Below are 13,985 nucleotides of genomic sequence, written 5' to 3'. Positions count from 1 at the left end.
GATGCCACAATATCTAAGTCTTATCGCTAATCTAACCAAGATTTCCCAGAACCTGGTTTCGGTCATTGTCTGCCTAATACAGCAGCAAACCCTAGTACTCCAAACATTCCCCGGGACAAATTGGAAACCACCCCATATTGTCTTCGTCATGGTAGATCACACACAAGTTCCAGGAAGCGATCTCACTCCTCACCCTCCACACTCTCCAGAATGACCTCCGTCTCCCGCTCATATTCTCCCGGGCCCCATACAGCTTCGGTATCTGAATTCCACTCTGAGTTGGACTCAGATGTTGATTCTGAACAAACATCCAAGTGGCGAAACATGAGGGACAATCTGATTCTTGCCATAAATCAAATCCTCAACTGTCAAGGATAAGGACTCCCTTCCCACAGAGCCAACAGTCTCTTTCAAGAAGGTGAAATCCCCCACTTCTTTGGGTTTTCTCAAACCATAAGGAGTTTGACCCAATTTTTTCCCAAGATTGGGAGCACCAGGAAAGGCGCTTTCAGAGACAACCCCTTCTCTAGTGAGCTGCTCAAACTCTGGGCTGAGTCTCCCATGGTGGATCTTCCGGTTTCCCGGATGTCCTCAATTACAATCCTTCCTCTTTCAGAGGGCGCCTCCCTCAAGTCTTACCTTCCAGGGTCTTTGGCTGTTCGGAAACAGACTGGACCAAATCATCTCCGACGCTAGCGTGGGGAAGATTACCTCACTTCCCCAACAGAGACCAAAACATCCACCGGCTAGATAACGCACCCTGAAGTTTCATTCCTTTCATCAATTTTCTTTGGGACTTCTAACCGCCAGGACCACTCCCTGGCACAGCAGGATAAGGATTAAATTCAGCTACCTCCTGGTGGCTGTCAAAGCAAGCCGTCCCGATTCCAGGTCAAACAGATTTTCTTCTGCATGATTGATTGCCCCCAACTGTGCACCCTCCCAGGGTGGGCGGCTGTAACTCCTATTCGAGGGAAGACGGCCGCCCTGAATATTCAGGGATGCGTGGCTTTCTGTAATCGACAACACCTGGGTCAGAGAAGTCGTCTCCACCAGTTACAAAGTAGAGTTCTCATTGTTATGATCTGCAACATGTACTAAGGAAAGAAAGGGGAAAGCTGTCCCTACAGTAAGACTAAGCTGAATCCCTACGATGTAGCGGGCTGCCTGTTCCTTGCGAACGGACCCGCCTTAGTCCTCGGCTAGTCTGAACGAAGACCTATACAATAAAGGAAGGAGTCCCTTAAAGAACTAAGGACTGGAACAAAAATGGGACACCTCCTGAACAGAGAAAGTTGTTTCAGAACACAAAAAGGCAAACTGACAAAAAGGTACTAGAGGTCCCAGAAGGATCAAGCGAACTGACAGAGATAGGCACCGAAGCACCTGGCTAGAAAAACAGTCAAACAACACTGAAGTCCAGCACAACCAAAAGGGCGGAGCTGGAATATAAAGGCAGATGGTCATGTGACCACAAAACACAAGATGGAAAAAACAAACAGGAGGGTTGTAACAGTACCCCCTCTTTTATGAGGATCCTCCGGATCCTCCAGGCCTATCCGGAATCCTCTTGTGGAAAGCTCTAACAAGCCTAGGAGCAGAGACATCATCCGCCCTTACCCAGGAGTTATCATCGGGACCGAAACCCTTCCAGGAGACAAGATACTGGAATCTCCCTCTATACCATCTAGAATTCAAGATACGAGAAATTTCATATTCGCCGTCTTCCACCACAGGAGGAACTGTGACAGTGGCATCCCTATCTGATACATCAGCCTTTTTCAACAAGGAAACATGAAACACAGGATTAATGTTCCAGGAAGTTGGGACATCCAACCTAACCGCAGACGGGTTAACAACCTGAAGCACATTAAATGGACCCACAAACTTAGGACCCAGTTTTTTAGAGGGAATCCTCAACCGCAGGTTCTTTGAGGACAACCAAACCATGTCACCCACAGTAAACAAAACCTCCTCAAAATACTTCTTGGACTTCTTGTTAGCCTCTTGAAGGTTGCAACGTACATTAGTCCAAACGCTCTCCAAATCACCGGAAAAATTCTCCTCCTCCGGCACCGCCGACCCCAGTTTGGAGGCCGAACCAAAAGACGGATGTCTCCCAGTACAATAAAAAAAAGGAGAACACCCAGCAGAGGAGGATGTATGATTGTTAAGAGCAAATTCTGTGAGAGGCAGAAACTCAGACCACACCTGTTGATTGTCCACCACAAAACAACGCAAAAACTGTTCAACATCTTGGTTCTTTCGTTCAGTTTGTCCATTAGACTCAGGATGATAACCAGACGAAAATGACAAATGGACTCCCAACCTGTCACAAAAAGCAGGCCAAAAGCGAGCCACAAACTGAGGTCCTCTATCAGAAACAATATCTATGGGAACGCCATGAAGCTTGACAATCTCCTTAACAAACGCCTTAGCGAGTGTCTTGGCGCAGGGCAACTTAATGAATGGAACCAAATGGCACATCTTACTAAAACAGTCCACGACCACCCAGATGACAGTAAAACCCTCAGACACAGGAAGATCAGTAATAAAATCCATTGTGAGATGCGTACAAGGCACACTAGGAACCTCCAGAGGGCAAAGCAACCCCGCAGCAGGAGTATGTGAAGCCTTTGACCTAGCACACACCGTACATTGACACACCCACTTGATGACTTCTTTCTGCCATCCAGGCCACCAAAAACTGCGACTGATAAGTCTCTTAGTCTCCGAAATTCCTGGCTGACCTGCCAACCGAGACTCATGACACTCCACAAACAAATCTCTCCTAAAGGTTCTAGGCACAAACAACCTCCCATGGAGAGTGTTAGATGGCGCATCATCTTGAGCCTTCAGAATCCCATTCTCCAAACGGAGTCCAATGACGCCACCACAACTCTTTTCTATAAAATGCTCTCCTCCTCCTCTGCACCGACCGTAGGAGAGAAGCTGCGAGATAAAGCATCGCTTTAACATTCTTAGTACCAGGGATATAGGTAACAGAAAAATGAAACCGAGAAAAAAAAAGTGCCCACCTAGCTTGACGGGCATTCAAGCGCTTGGCAGCATCCAGATAGATCAAATTCTTATGATATGTGAAAACCTGAATAGGAAATCTAGCGCCTTCCAAAAAATGGCGCCAATGTTCAAACGCGAGTTTAATAGCCAGCAACTCCCGATTTCCAACATCATAATTCAGTTCGGTTTCCGAAATTTTTTTCGAAAAGAAGGCACAAGGATGTACTCCATCCCTGTTCTCCTGAGACAAAACTGCTCCGACCCCCACCAATGAAGCATCAACCTCGACCAAAAAAGGCTTGGTCTCATCAGGCTGCATAAGGATAGGGGCTGAACTGAACCTCTCTTTGAGATACTAAAGCGCTTCAATGGCCTCAGTAGTCCATGGGACCGTATTCGCATCTTTCCTGGTGAGATCGGTTAGAGGCTTAACAATTGCAGAAAAAATCTTAATAAATTTCCTGTAATAATTGGCAAAACCCAAAAATCTCTGTATAGATTTCAAATCAATAGGCCTAGGCCATTCCTGCACAACCTGAACCTTCACCGGGTCCATCTCAAAGCCCTCGCTGGAGACATTGTAGCCCAAAACTAATTTTCTGCACAGCGAACTCACATTTCTCCAGCTTAGCAAAGAGTGAATTATCACTCAATAACTGCAAAACTTCACATACACTCTGCCAATGGGACTCCAGATCTGGTGAATAAATCAAAATGTCATCCAAATACACAACCACATTCTTACCAATCAAAGGTCTCAGGATGTCATTAATAAGGTTCTGAAAAAATGCAGGTGCATTGGTAAGACCAAAAGGCATCACCAGATTCTCAAAATGACCTACCGGAGTGTTAAAAGCCTTTTTCCATTCATCACCCTCCTTCACTCGTAACAAATTGTATGCCTCCCGGAGATCAATTTTAGAGAACTACTTGGCCCCCATTAACTGGTTAAACAAGTCAGGAATTAACAGCAATGGGTAGGAATTGCGTACGGTAATCTTATTAATTTCACGAAAATCCAGACATGGACGTAAACCCCCGTCCTTTTTTTTAACAAAGAAAAATCCAACTGCCACAGGCGACTTAGAAGGTCTAATGTGACCAGCAGCCAGGCTAGTCTGTATGTACTCCTCCAAGGCCTTTGTTTCAGGGATAGTCAGATTAAACAAGCGACTCTTGGGAAGAGTAGCTCCCGGAACAAACTCAATGGCGCAATCATAATCCCTATGAGGAAGTAAAACTTGCGACTCCTCCTCCGAAAAAAACCTCCAAAAATCTTGAATAGGTACCCGTAATTCCCCTTTTTCCACAGTCGCAATGCAACCATTACAGTTATCATAGCACTTCGGACTCCAAGACTTAATTACATTAGTAGACCAGTCCAGTAAAAGATTGTGCAGTTTTAACCAAGGCAAACCTAGAATGACCGGAGAGGATAAATTATCTAATACAACCAAGTCCAAAATTTCTTTTCCATTGATAGTGAGGGGAAATGCAGCAACCTTGTGAGTAATACGTTTCAAAGGAGTGTTATCAATTGCAATTACAGAAATAGGTGATGACAAAGGTTTGGATTTCAATTTAATTTTTTTCCAAAAACCCTTTATCAATCACATTAAGTGTTGAACCACAATCCACAAATACCTGAAATTCAATCAAATTTTCCTGCAGAGTAGTACTCCCAGAAAGAAATACTCCTACAGAGCGTAAACAAGCAATACAGGCGTACCTGACCTCTTTTTTTTTTTCTTTACTTAAACGAAGCTCACAATACTTAATCAAATGGGCAGCTTTACCACAATAAAGACGCAATCCCTCGGCGAACCTCCGGTCTCTTTCCTGAGAACGGAGTGACATCGCCCCAACCTCCATCGGTTCTCCGCCGTCTGAGCAGATTTTCTGGTGACTAGGACCTGGCATTACAGGAGTCTTTACCTCATTCAGCCTGGACCTCAGCCTCCTATCCACACGAACAGCTAATTGCATGGCATCCTGGAGAGTCTCGGGTGCAGGGAATGCAATTAGCAAATCCTTAACCCTTTCACTCAGACCAGCAAGAAATAGACATTTCAGAGCAGGATCATTCCATTTGACTTCTGAAGCCCATCTGCTAGAGTGTGTGCAATAATTTTCAACATCACCTGACCCCTGATTCAAATGCCTGAGTTCTGCCTCAGCAGATGAGATTTGATCAGGATCGTCGTATAATAGCCCCATAGCGGAAAAAAATTCTTCTACCGACCTTAAGCATAAATCATTAGGTTGGAGAGAAAAGGCCCACCCCTGTGGTTCATTGCGCAAAAGTGACATAATTAAACCAATGCGCAAAAGTGACATAATTAAACCAATGCGCTGTGATTCATTCCCAGAGTACCTTGGTCTGAAACGAAAATATAACAAACAAGCATTTTTAAAGGAAAAAAAATCTTGCTGTATACCATAAAAAACATCAGGCAGTCCTTCCTTGGGCTCCACAAAATGCGCTCCAGAACAGCTACTCACGTGTTGCTGGAGCTCGGCCACCTCCAGAGACAATCCCTGCAAGCGTTGAGCCAAATCCTGGACGGAAACCATACTGATCCCCGAATTTCTTTCCTTTTAGTTTTTTGGGCTGGACTTACTGTTAGGAACTGCAACATGTACTAAGGAAAGAAAGCGGAAAGCTGTCCCTACAGTAAGATTAAGCTGAATCCCTACGATGTAGCGGGCTGACTGTTCCTTGCGAACGGACCCGCCTTAGTCCTCGGCTAGTCTGAACGAAGACCTATAGAATAAAGGAAGGAGTCCCTAAAAGAACTAAGTACTGGAACAAAAATGGGACACCTCCTGAACAGAGAAAGTTGTTGCAGAACACAAAAAGACGAACTGACAAAAAGGTGCTAGAGGTCCCAGAAGGACCAAGCGAACTGACAGAGATAGGCACCGAAGCACCTGGCTAGAAAAACAGTCAAACAACACTGAAGTCCAGCACAGCCAAAAGGGCGGAGCTGGAATATAAAGGCAGATGGTCACATGACCGCAAAACACATGATGGAAAAAAACAAAAAGGAGAGTTCTAACACTCATCTTTCCCCCACTATCGCTTCTTCGAGTCCTGGTCCCCAAAGGATCCTTCGCTGGTATTCGTTTTTGTTCAGGCAATTTCCGCTTTCCTCCAGTAAGGCGTCATCGTTCCCATTCCCTCTGAGGAATGCTTCTCAGGTTTCTATTCAAACCTTTTTGTGGTCCCAAAAAAAGATGGTTCTGTCCGTGCTATGCTAGACCTCAAACTCTCAAATAAGTGAGTGCGTCTCCACCGCTTCAGGAGGGAATCCCTCCTCTCAGTAATTGCCTCCATGGAGCCTGCAAAATTCCTCTATTCAGTGGACATCCAAGGCGCCTACTTTCACATCCCAATCTGCCCATCTCACTAAAGGTTTCTCCGCTTTGCAGTTCTGGATTCTTACTTTCAATTTATGCCACTCCCCTTCAGTCTAGCGTCTGCTCCCAGAGTGTTCACTAAAGTTATAACTGCTGTCATGGCTCTTCTCCGCCCCAAAGGAATTCTAGCCACCCGCTACCTGGACAATCTGCTAATCAAAGCCCTGTCCTATCTGCACTGCTGCGAGAGTCTTCATCTGACTCTCGATGCGCTTTCTCGCCTGGGTTAGCTCATCAACACAGCGAAGCACCTAGTTTTCCTAGGCATGCTTTTCGATACCGCACACACCAGAGTTCTCCCCAAAGAAAAAGTCTCCCCCCTCCTCCTTTTGTGGGATTCATTCTCTCAGACGTCCATCGCCCTGTCAGCTTCGGACCTGCATGACTGTTCTGGGCTAGATGGTAGCTGCCATGGGAAGTGGTTCCCTTCACAGTTTCACACTCGCCCCTTTCAGCAGGCACTTCTGTCACGTTGGGATAATAAGATTTCTTAACTGGACGGTCACGTTCTCCTTCCCCCGCAAGTAAGATAGTCGCTGGTTTGGTGGCGCCTCTCTCTCCGTTCGTCGCAAGAGATCCTTCCTCCCGCTACACTGGCAGATTGTGACAACAGATGCCAGCCTGCTCTGTTATTGCGCAATCTTTCAACACTTCACAGTCCAAGACCATTGGAAACTTTGGGAGTCCTCACTGCCCATCAACATTTTGGAGCTCAGGGCTATCTGTCTCACTCTCAAGCACTTGCAGTTCCTTCTAGCGGGCCGATCTGTGTGTATCCAGACTGACACTGCCATGGCCATGTCATACATCAATTAGCAGGGCGGAACTTGAAGCAAATCTGTTGTTAGGGCACACAAAAGGTGTGTTCTCATCTTAAGTGTCTGCTGCTAAATTGTATATAGGATATATACGGCCGAAGAAAACACGAGCGATGACATCTATTCAGTGTCAAATGTGAGTTCTGTTTTATTGGTCAAATACTCCGCTTTTTATAGAGAAAAATCAGGGAGTTTACACATTACACATGATCCGCTTGATCTCCTAATTAGTGAAGACATCTGTCACCACATGTCATTATCCATATTACCTTAATGGTTTAATCAAATAAGTAAAGCTGACCTCCCTCTTGTAAGTAAGGTTCAAAGTTCAATCAATATGGTCAGTTATCTTAATTATTCTGTTATTTCTCTTTAAGCAATAAAGTTCATTTGCAGAGTCCTTATTATCAGATTAATTTGTTAGTAGAAGAATCATTAGTGTTTTTCCATTTGGTAATTGCCATGTAGCCTATAGACTTTGAATGAGGTAACTGGGACTACGTGGAACAGAATGTAGACACCATCTTGGATTTTGGATGTCTGCAAGTCTTAATACATATATATAAGTAGGAAGTTATACAGTACAGACCAAAAGTTTGGACACACCTCATTTAAAGATTTTTCTGTATTTTCATGACTATGAAAATTGTACATTCACACTGAAGGCATCAAAACTATGAATTAACACATGTGGAATTATATACTTAACAAAAAAGTGTGAAGCAACTGAAAATATGTCTTATATTCTAGGTTCTTCAAAGTAGCCACCTTTTGCTTTGATGACTGCTTTGCACACTCTTGGCATTCTCTTGATGAGCTTCAAGAGGTAGTCACCGGAAATGGTCTTCCAACAATCTTGAAGGAGTTCCCAGAGATGCTTAGCACTTGTTGGCCCTTTTGCCTTCACTCTGCGGTCCAGCTCACCCCTAACCATCTCGATTGGGTTCAGGTCTGGTGACTGTGGAGGCCTGGTCATCTGGTGTAGCACCCCATCACTCTCCTTCTTGGCCCTTACACAGCCTGGAGGTGTGTTTGGGGTCATTGTCCTGTTGAAAAATAAATGATGGTTCAACTAAACGCAAACCGGATGGAATAGCATGCCGCTGCAAGATGCTGTGGCAGCCATGCTGGTTCAGTATGCCTTCAATTTTGAATAAATCCCTAACAGTGTCACCAGCAAAGCACCCCCACACCATCACACCTCCTCCTCCATGCTTCACGGTGGGAACCAGGCATGTAGAGTCCATCCGTTCACCTTTTCTGCGTCGCACAAAGACACGGTGGTTTGAACCAAAGATCTCAAATTTGGACTCATCAGACCAAAGAACAGATTTCCACTGGTCTAATGTCCATTCCTTGTGTTCTTTAGCCCAAACAAGTCTCTTCTGCTTGCTGCTTGTCCTTAGCAGTGGTTTCCCAGCAGCTATTTTTCCATGAAGGCCTGCAGCACAAAGTCTCCTCTTAATAGTTGTTGTAGAGATGTGTCTGCTGCTAGAACTCTGTGTGGCATTGACCTGGTCTCCAATCTGAGCTGCTGTTAACCTGCGATTTCTGAGGCTGGTGACTCGGATAAACTTATCCTCAGAAGCAGAGATGACTCTTGGTCTTCCTTTCCTGGGGCGGTCCTCATGTGAGCCAGTTTCTTTGTAGCGCTTGATGGTTTTTGCAACTGCACTTTGGGGCACTTTCAAAGTTTGCCCAATTTTTCGGACTGACTGACTTTCATTTCTTAAAGTAATGATGGCCACTCGTTTTTCTTTACTTAGCTGCTTTTTTCTTGCCATAATACAAATTCTTACAGACTATTCAGTAGGACTATCAGCTGTGTATCCACCTGACTTCTGCACAACACAACTGATGGTCCCAACCCCATTTATAAGGCAAGAAATCCCACTTATTAAACCTGACAGGGCACACCTGTGAAGTGAAAACCATTTCCGGTGACTGCCTCTTGAAGCTCATCAAGAGAATGCCAAGAGTATGCAAAGCAGTCATCAAAGCAAAAGGTGGCTACTTTGAAGAACCTAGAATATAAGACATATTTTCAGTTGTTTCACACTTTTTTGTTAAGTATATAATTCCACATGTGTTAATTCATAGTTTTGATGCCTTCAGTGTGAATGTACAATTTTCATAGTCATGAAAATACAGAAAAATCTTTAAATGAGAAGGTGTGCCCAAACTTTTGGTCTGTACTGTATATTCATATAACTTCTATAAATATACATATATTTATATTCTTAACAGTCCCCCCTTTGGAGACGTACAAAATGTAATCCTATCTTGCCCTAATTTTTTGTTGCATCTATTGATGGGACCTAGTGCACTTATCTAACTAATTGGACCAAAATTGGACAATGAAACTAAGCTAATCTTCACTGTATATACAAGACGACCCATCCCTTGTGGATGGATCCTCTCCTAACGGACTCAAGTGTGCAGAAGGTCAGATCCTATCCCTTACTAAATAGTCCATATTTGGCAGGCTGGGCAAGTGTCCTTCTGATTTAGGGGAAGTTGGGAACACAGTCTTTTCAGGGGTTCCAGGTAGAGTTCATCATTTGAATCTCCAAAATCTGTAGGCATCATCATCATGGTGTTGTCCATAGTTTGTGTCATCTGGTAGTGGGAAGCGTGGATCCATTGACTGCTGTGGTAGTAAACAGGACATGGAATGGGCTGTCATCTTTGGGCTCAAGGATTGATCCACCTCTTGAACTTTTGGATGAGGTACCAGTCCTTGAATTCGATCTCATGGGTCCCTTTTAGATTTTGGGAATCAGGGAGGAGAAAACTCGAGAACATATTTTAGTCACATGTTTAGTTAATTCAACAACAAACTTAGTCTGCATATGGACAACTATTGGCGAAAAATATAATCTTTACCTGGGAGTATTTACAAATAGGATCTCATAGGGTCTAATTTTAGTTGGGCCTACTGGTGTGTGTCTGAGACTTAATAACCCAAGGGAAAGATTCTTATGCTATGGCTTTCCTGTTTCTTGTGTGACTTTAACTGTGTAGGGTAACTCTGTCCTAAGGCCTTACATTTTTCTTTTTTTGGATTGGCTGTGAGTGCAGATCCTTTATCACGTTCTATATACTCTGTAGCTGTGGTCCCGGTCAATTGATTTTTCACGGGAAAGGCTTCTGGCCATCCTGAGAAGATGTCTACTAAGGCATACTCAAATCCCCCTGAGTGTGGCATTTGTATGCACTGGAAAAGGGTATAGTGGTTTTGTGTGCACTTCTGAGGGATCTTCTCTGTAATTTTCTTGGTTGCAGCTGTTGTTGAAAAGCCTGGTACGTGGTAATATTGTTTCTCAAGGTTATGTATCTTCATTTTTGATTGATGGGTGGTGCCATGAGCCCATCTGGCTATCATTGGTTAACTCATTTCCGACCTTGTCAGTAATAGTACGTAGCTGTGCCCTGGGACTTATGGACCAGCTACGTATTATTACGCGCGCTGCGATCGCGCCCGCACACAAGCTGTGCGGGGCGATCGCCGCCGGGTGTCAGCTGATTGTCACAGCTGACACCCGGTGCTATGTGCTGGTAGCGGTCCCCGAAGTCGATCGCAGCATTACGGTGGCATGGAGGGAGGTGATCGCTATACTCACCTCTCCTGCCGGCGTCCAGCGATGTCTGCGGCGGCTTCCGGATGTTGCCATGACGACCCGATGTCGTGATGACAACATCCGAGTCACCAGGAGGCAGGACGTTACTTTGGTCATGCGCAGTGCGCGACCAAAGTAATGTCTTCTCTGTGTGCAGCGCTGACAGGCTGCATGACAAAGGGAGCTGCTGCTCTCTATGCCATGCAGCCGATTAGGCTGCAAAAAGTGAAAGTACTATAGTGGGACAATGTGTAAAAGTAAAAGAAGAAGTAGAAAAGTGAAAAAAAAAAATGAAAAAAAATTGTAAAAAAAAAAAAAAGTGAACAGAATAATCCTCCAAAAATAAATATATATTGAACCCATAATATTTATTTATTCGGGAAAAAAAATAAACCAATAAAAGTACACATATTTGGTATCGCTGCGTCCAGAACGACCTGACCTATAAAACTGTCCCACTAGTTAACCCCTTTAGTGAACATGGTAAAAAAATAAAATAAAAAACGAAGCAAAAAAAAATGCTTTATCATCATACTGCCAAACAAAAAAAGGAATAACACGCGATCAAAAAGACGAATGTAAATAAAAATGGTACCGCTGAAAACGTCATCTTGTCCCGCAAAAAACAAGCCACCATACAGCTCCATCATCTGAAAAATTAAAAAGTTATAGTTCTCAGAATAAAGAGATACAATAAAAAATGTTTTCTAGAAAATCATTTTTATTGTGTAAAAGCGCCAAAACATAAAAAAAACTATATAAATGCGGTACCGCTGTAAATGTATTGACCCGTAGAATAAGGCTTCATTATCAATTTTACCACACACGGCATAAAAAAAACGCAAAAAAACTATTTCTGAATTGTTGGTTTTTGTTTATTCTGCCTCCCAAAAATCAGAATAGAGAGCGATCAAAAAATGTCACTTGCCCGAAAATGGTACCAATAGAAACGTCAACTTGTCCCGCAAAAAAAAAGCCATCACAAGACTCTGTCGGCCAAAATATGGAAAAATTATAGCTCTCAAAATATGGTGATGCAAAAACTAGTCTTTGCAAAAAAAAGCGTCTTTTAGTGTGTGACAGCTGTCAATCATAAAAACCCGATATGAATCTGGTATTGCTGTAATCACACCGACCGGGAGAATAAAGTCATCTAATCACTTATACCACACGAGGAACGGTGTAAAAAATAAACTCTAGGGTTAGGGTTGTGCTAGGGCTAGGGTTGTGCTAGGGTTAGGGTTGGGGTTAGGCTTGGGCTAGCGTTAGGCTTGGGCTAGGGTTAGGGTTGGGGTTAGGGTTTGGCTAGGGTAGGGTTATGGGTTGGGCTAGGGTTGGGGTTAGGGTTGGGGCTAGGGTTGGCGTTGGGCTAAGCTACGGTTGGGGTTAGGGTTGTATTAGAGTTGGGGTTGGGATTTTTTCAAAAGTAAAGAAAAAAAATGATGACAATATGGCGACCATTGTTGAGCGCAAGTGCTCACTACTTGAGTTTGCATCGGGTGCTCGGGTATGCACTGAGTATCGCAGCTTCGCGGCCAAAAAAAACGTTGTTGGGATCGCCTGCCATGCAGGAGCGATCCACGCATGTTTTTTTTGGGGTGTCTAACAACCGTGAAACATGCAGGGCAGGGACTCGAGCATGTCACTTGAGCACCTGCGATACTTGGTGCATACCTGAGTACCCGATGCAAACTCAAGTAGCAAGCACTTGCGCTCAAGACTAATGACAACTTATTCAATATGATGACATAATGTTATCAAATTCTGTCGTACCTTTGGGTTCAAAATGTACACTATACCCCTTGATAAAATCCTTTAGGGGTCTAGTTTCCAAAATGGAGTCAATTGTGGGGGTTTCCACTATTTCAGCACATCAGGGGCTCCCGAAATGCGACATGGCGTCTGCTCTTGATTCCAGCCAATTTTGCGTTCAAACAGACACACAGTGCTCCTTCCCTTCTGAACCCTGACGTGCGCCCAAACAGTGTATTTTCCCCACATATGGGGTATTGGCGTACTCAGGAGAAATTGCACAACAGTTTTTAGGTTCCATTTTCTCCTCTTACCCTTGTGAAACTAAAAAATTTGGGGCAAAAATATCATTTTTGTGGAAAAAGTTAGATTTTTTTATTTTCACAGCTTCGTGTACTAAACTTCTGTGAAGCACCTGGGGGTTATGGGTGCTCACCACACATCTAGATAAGTTCCCTCAGGGGTCTAGTTTCCAAAATGGAGTCAATTGTGGGGGTTTCCACTATTTCGGCACATCAGGGGCTCCCGAAATGCGACATGGCATCCGCTCTTGATTCCAGCCAATTTTGCGCTCAAAAAGACACACAGTGCTCCTTACCTTCCGAACCCTGCCGTGCGCCCAAGCAGTGGTTTTCCCCCACATATGGGCTATCTGCTTACTCAGGAGAGCTTGCACAACAAGTTGCATGGTACTATTTCTCCTGTTTACCTTATGAAAATGCAAAACTGGGGGCTGAAAAACATTTTGTGGGAAAAATGTGAACATTTTATTTTAACGGCTCCATGTTATAAACTTCTGTAAAGCACCTGGGGATTCAAGGTGCTCACCACACATCTAGATAAGTTCCCTGAGGGGTCTAGTTTCCAAAATGGTGTCACTTGTGGGGGGTTTCCACTGTTTAGGCACATCAGGGGCTCTCCAAATGCAATATGGCATCCCTAAATTATTCAAGCAAATTTTACATTCAAAAAGTCAAATGGCGCTCCTTACGTATAGGGTATCTGCGTGATCAGGGGAAATTGCGCAACAAATTTTCGGGTCCATTTTTTCCTGTTACCCCTGAAAAAATAAAAAAATTGGGGTCTAAAGTAACATTTTTGTGAAAAAAAGTTAAATGCTCATTTTTTTTTTCCCCATCTCAAAAATTCCTGTGAAGCACGTGAAGGGTTAATAAACTTCTTGAATGTGGTTTTGAGCACCTTGAGGGGTGCAGTTTTTAGAATGGTGTCACTTTTGGGTATTTTCTGTTATAAAGGCCCCTCAAAGTCACTTCAAATGTTTTTGTAAATTTTGTTGGAAAAATGAGAAATCACTGATCAACTTTTAACCCTTATAGCGCACTAATAAAAAAAA

Source organism: Phyllobates terribilis, unplaced genomic scaffold, assembly GCF_046119375.1.
Source record: "Phyllobates terribilis strain yellow unplaced genomic scaffold, ASM4611937v1 Scaffold_5__5_contigs__length_657084704, whole genome shotgun sequence".
In the NCBI taxonomy this organism is placed as follows: Eukaryota; Metazoa; Chordata; class Amphibia; order Anura; family Dendrobatidae; genus Phyllobates; species Phyllobates terribilis.
This window is presented reverse-complemented; position numbering follows the sequence as displayed.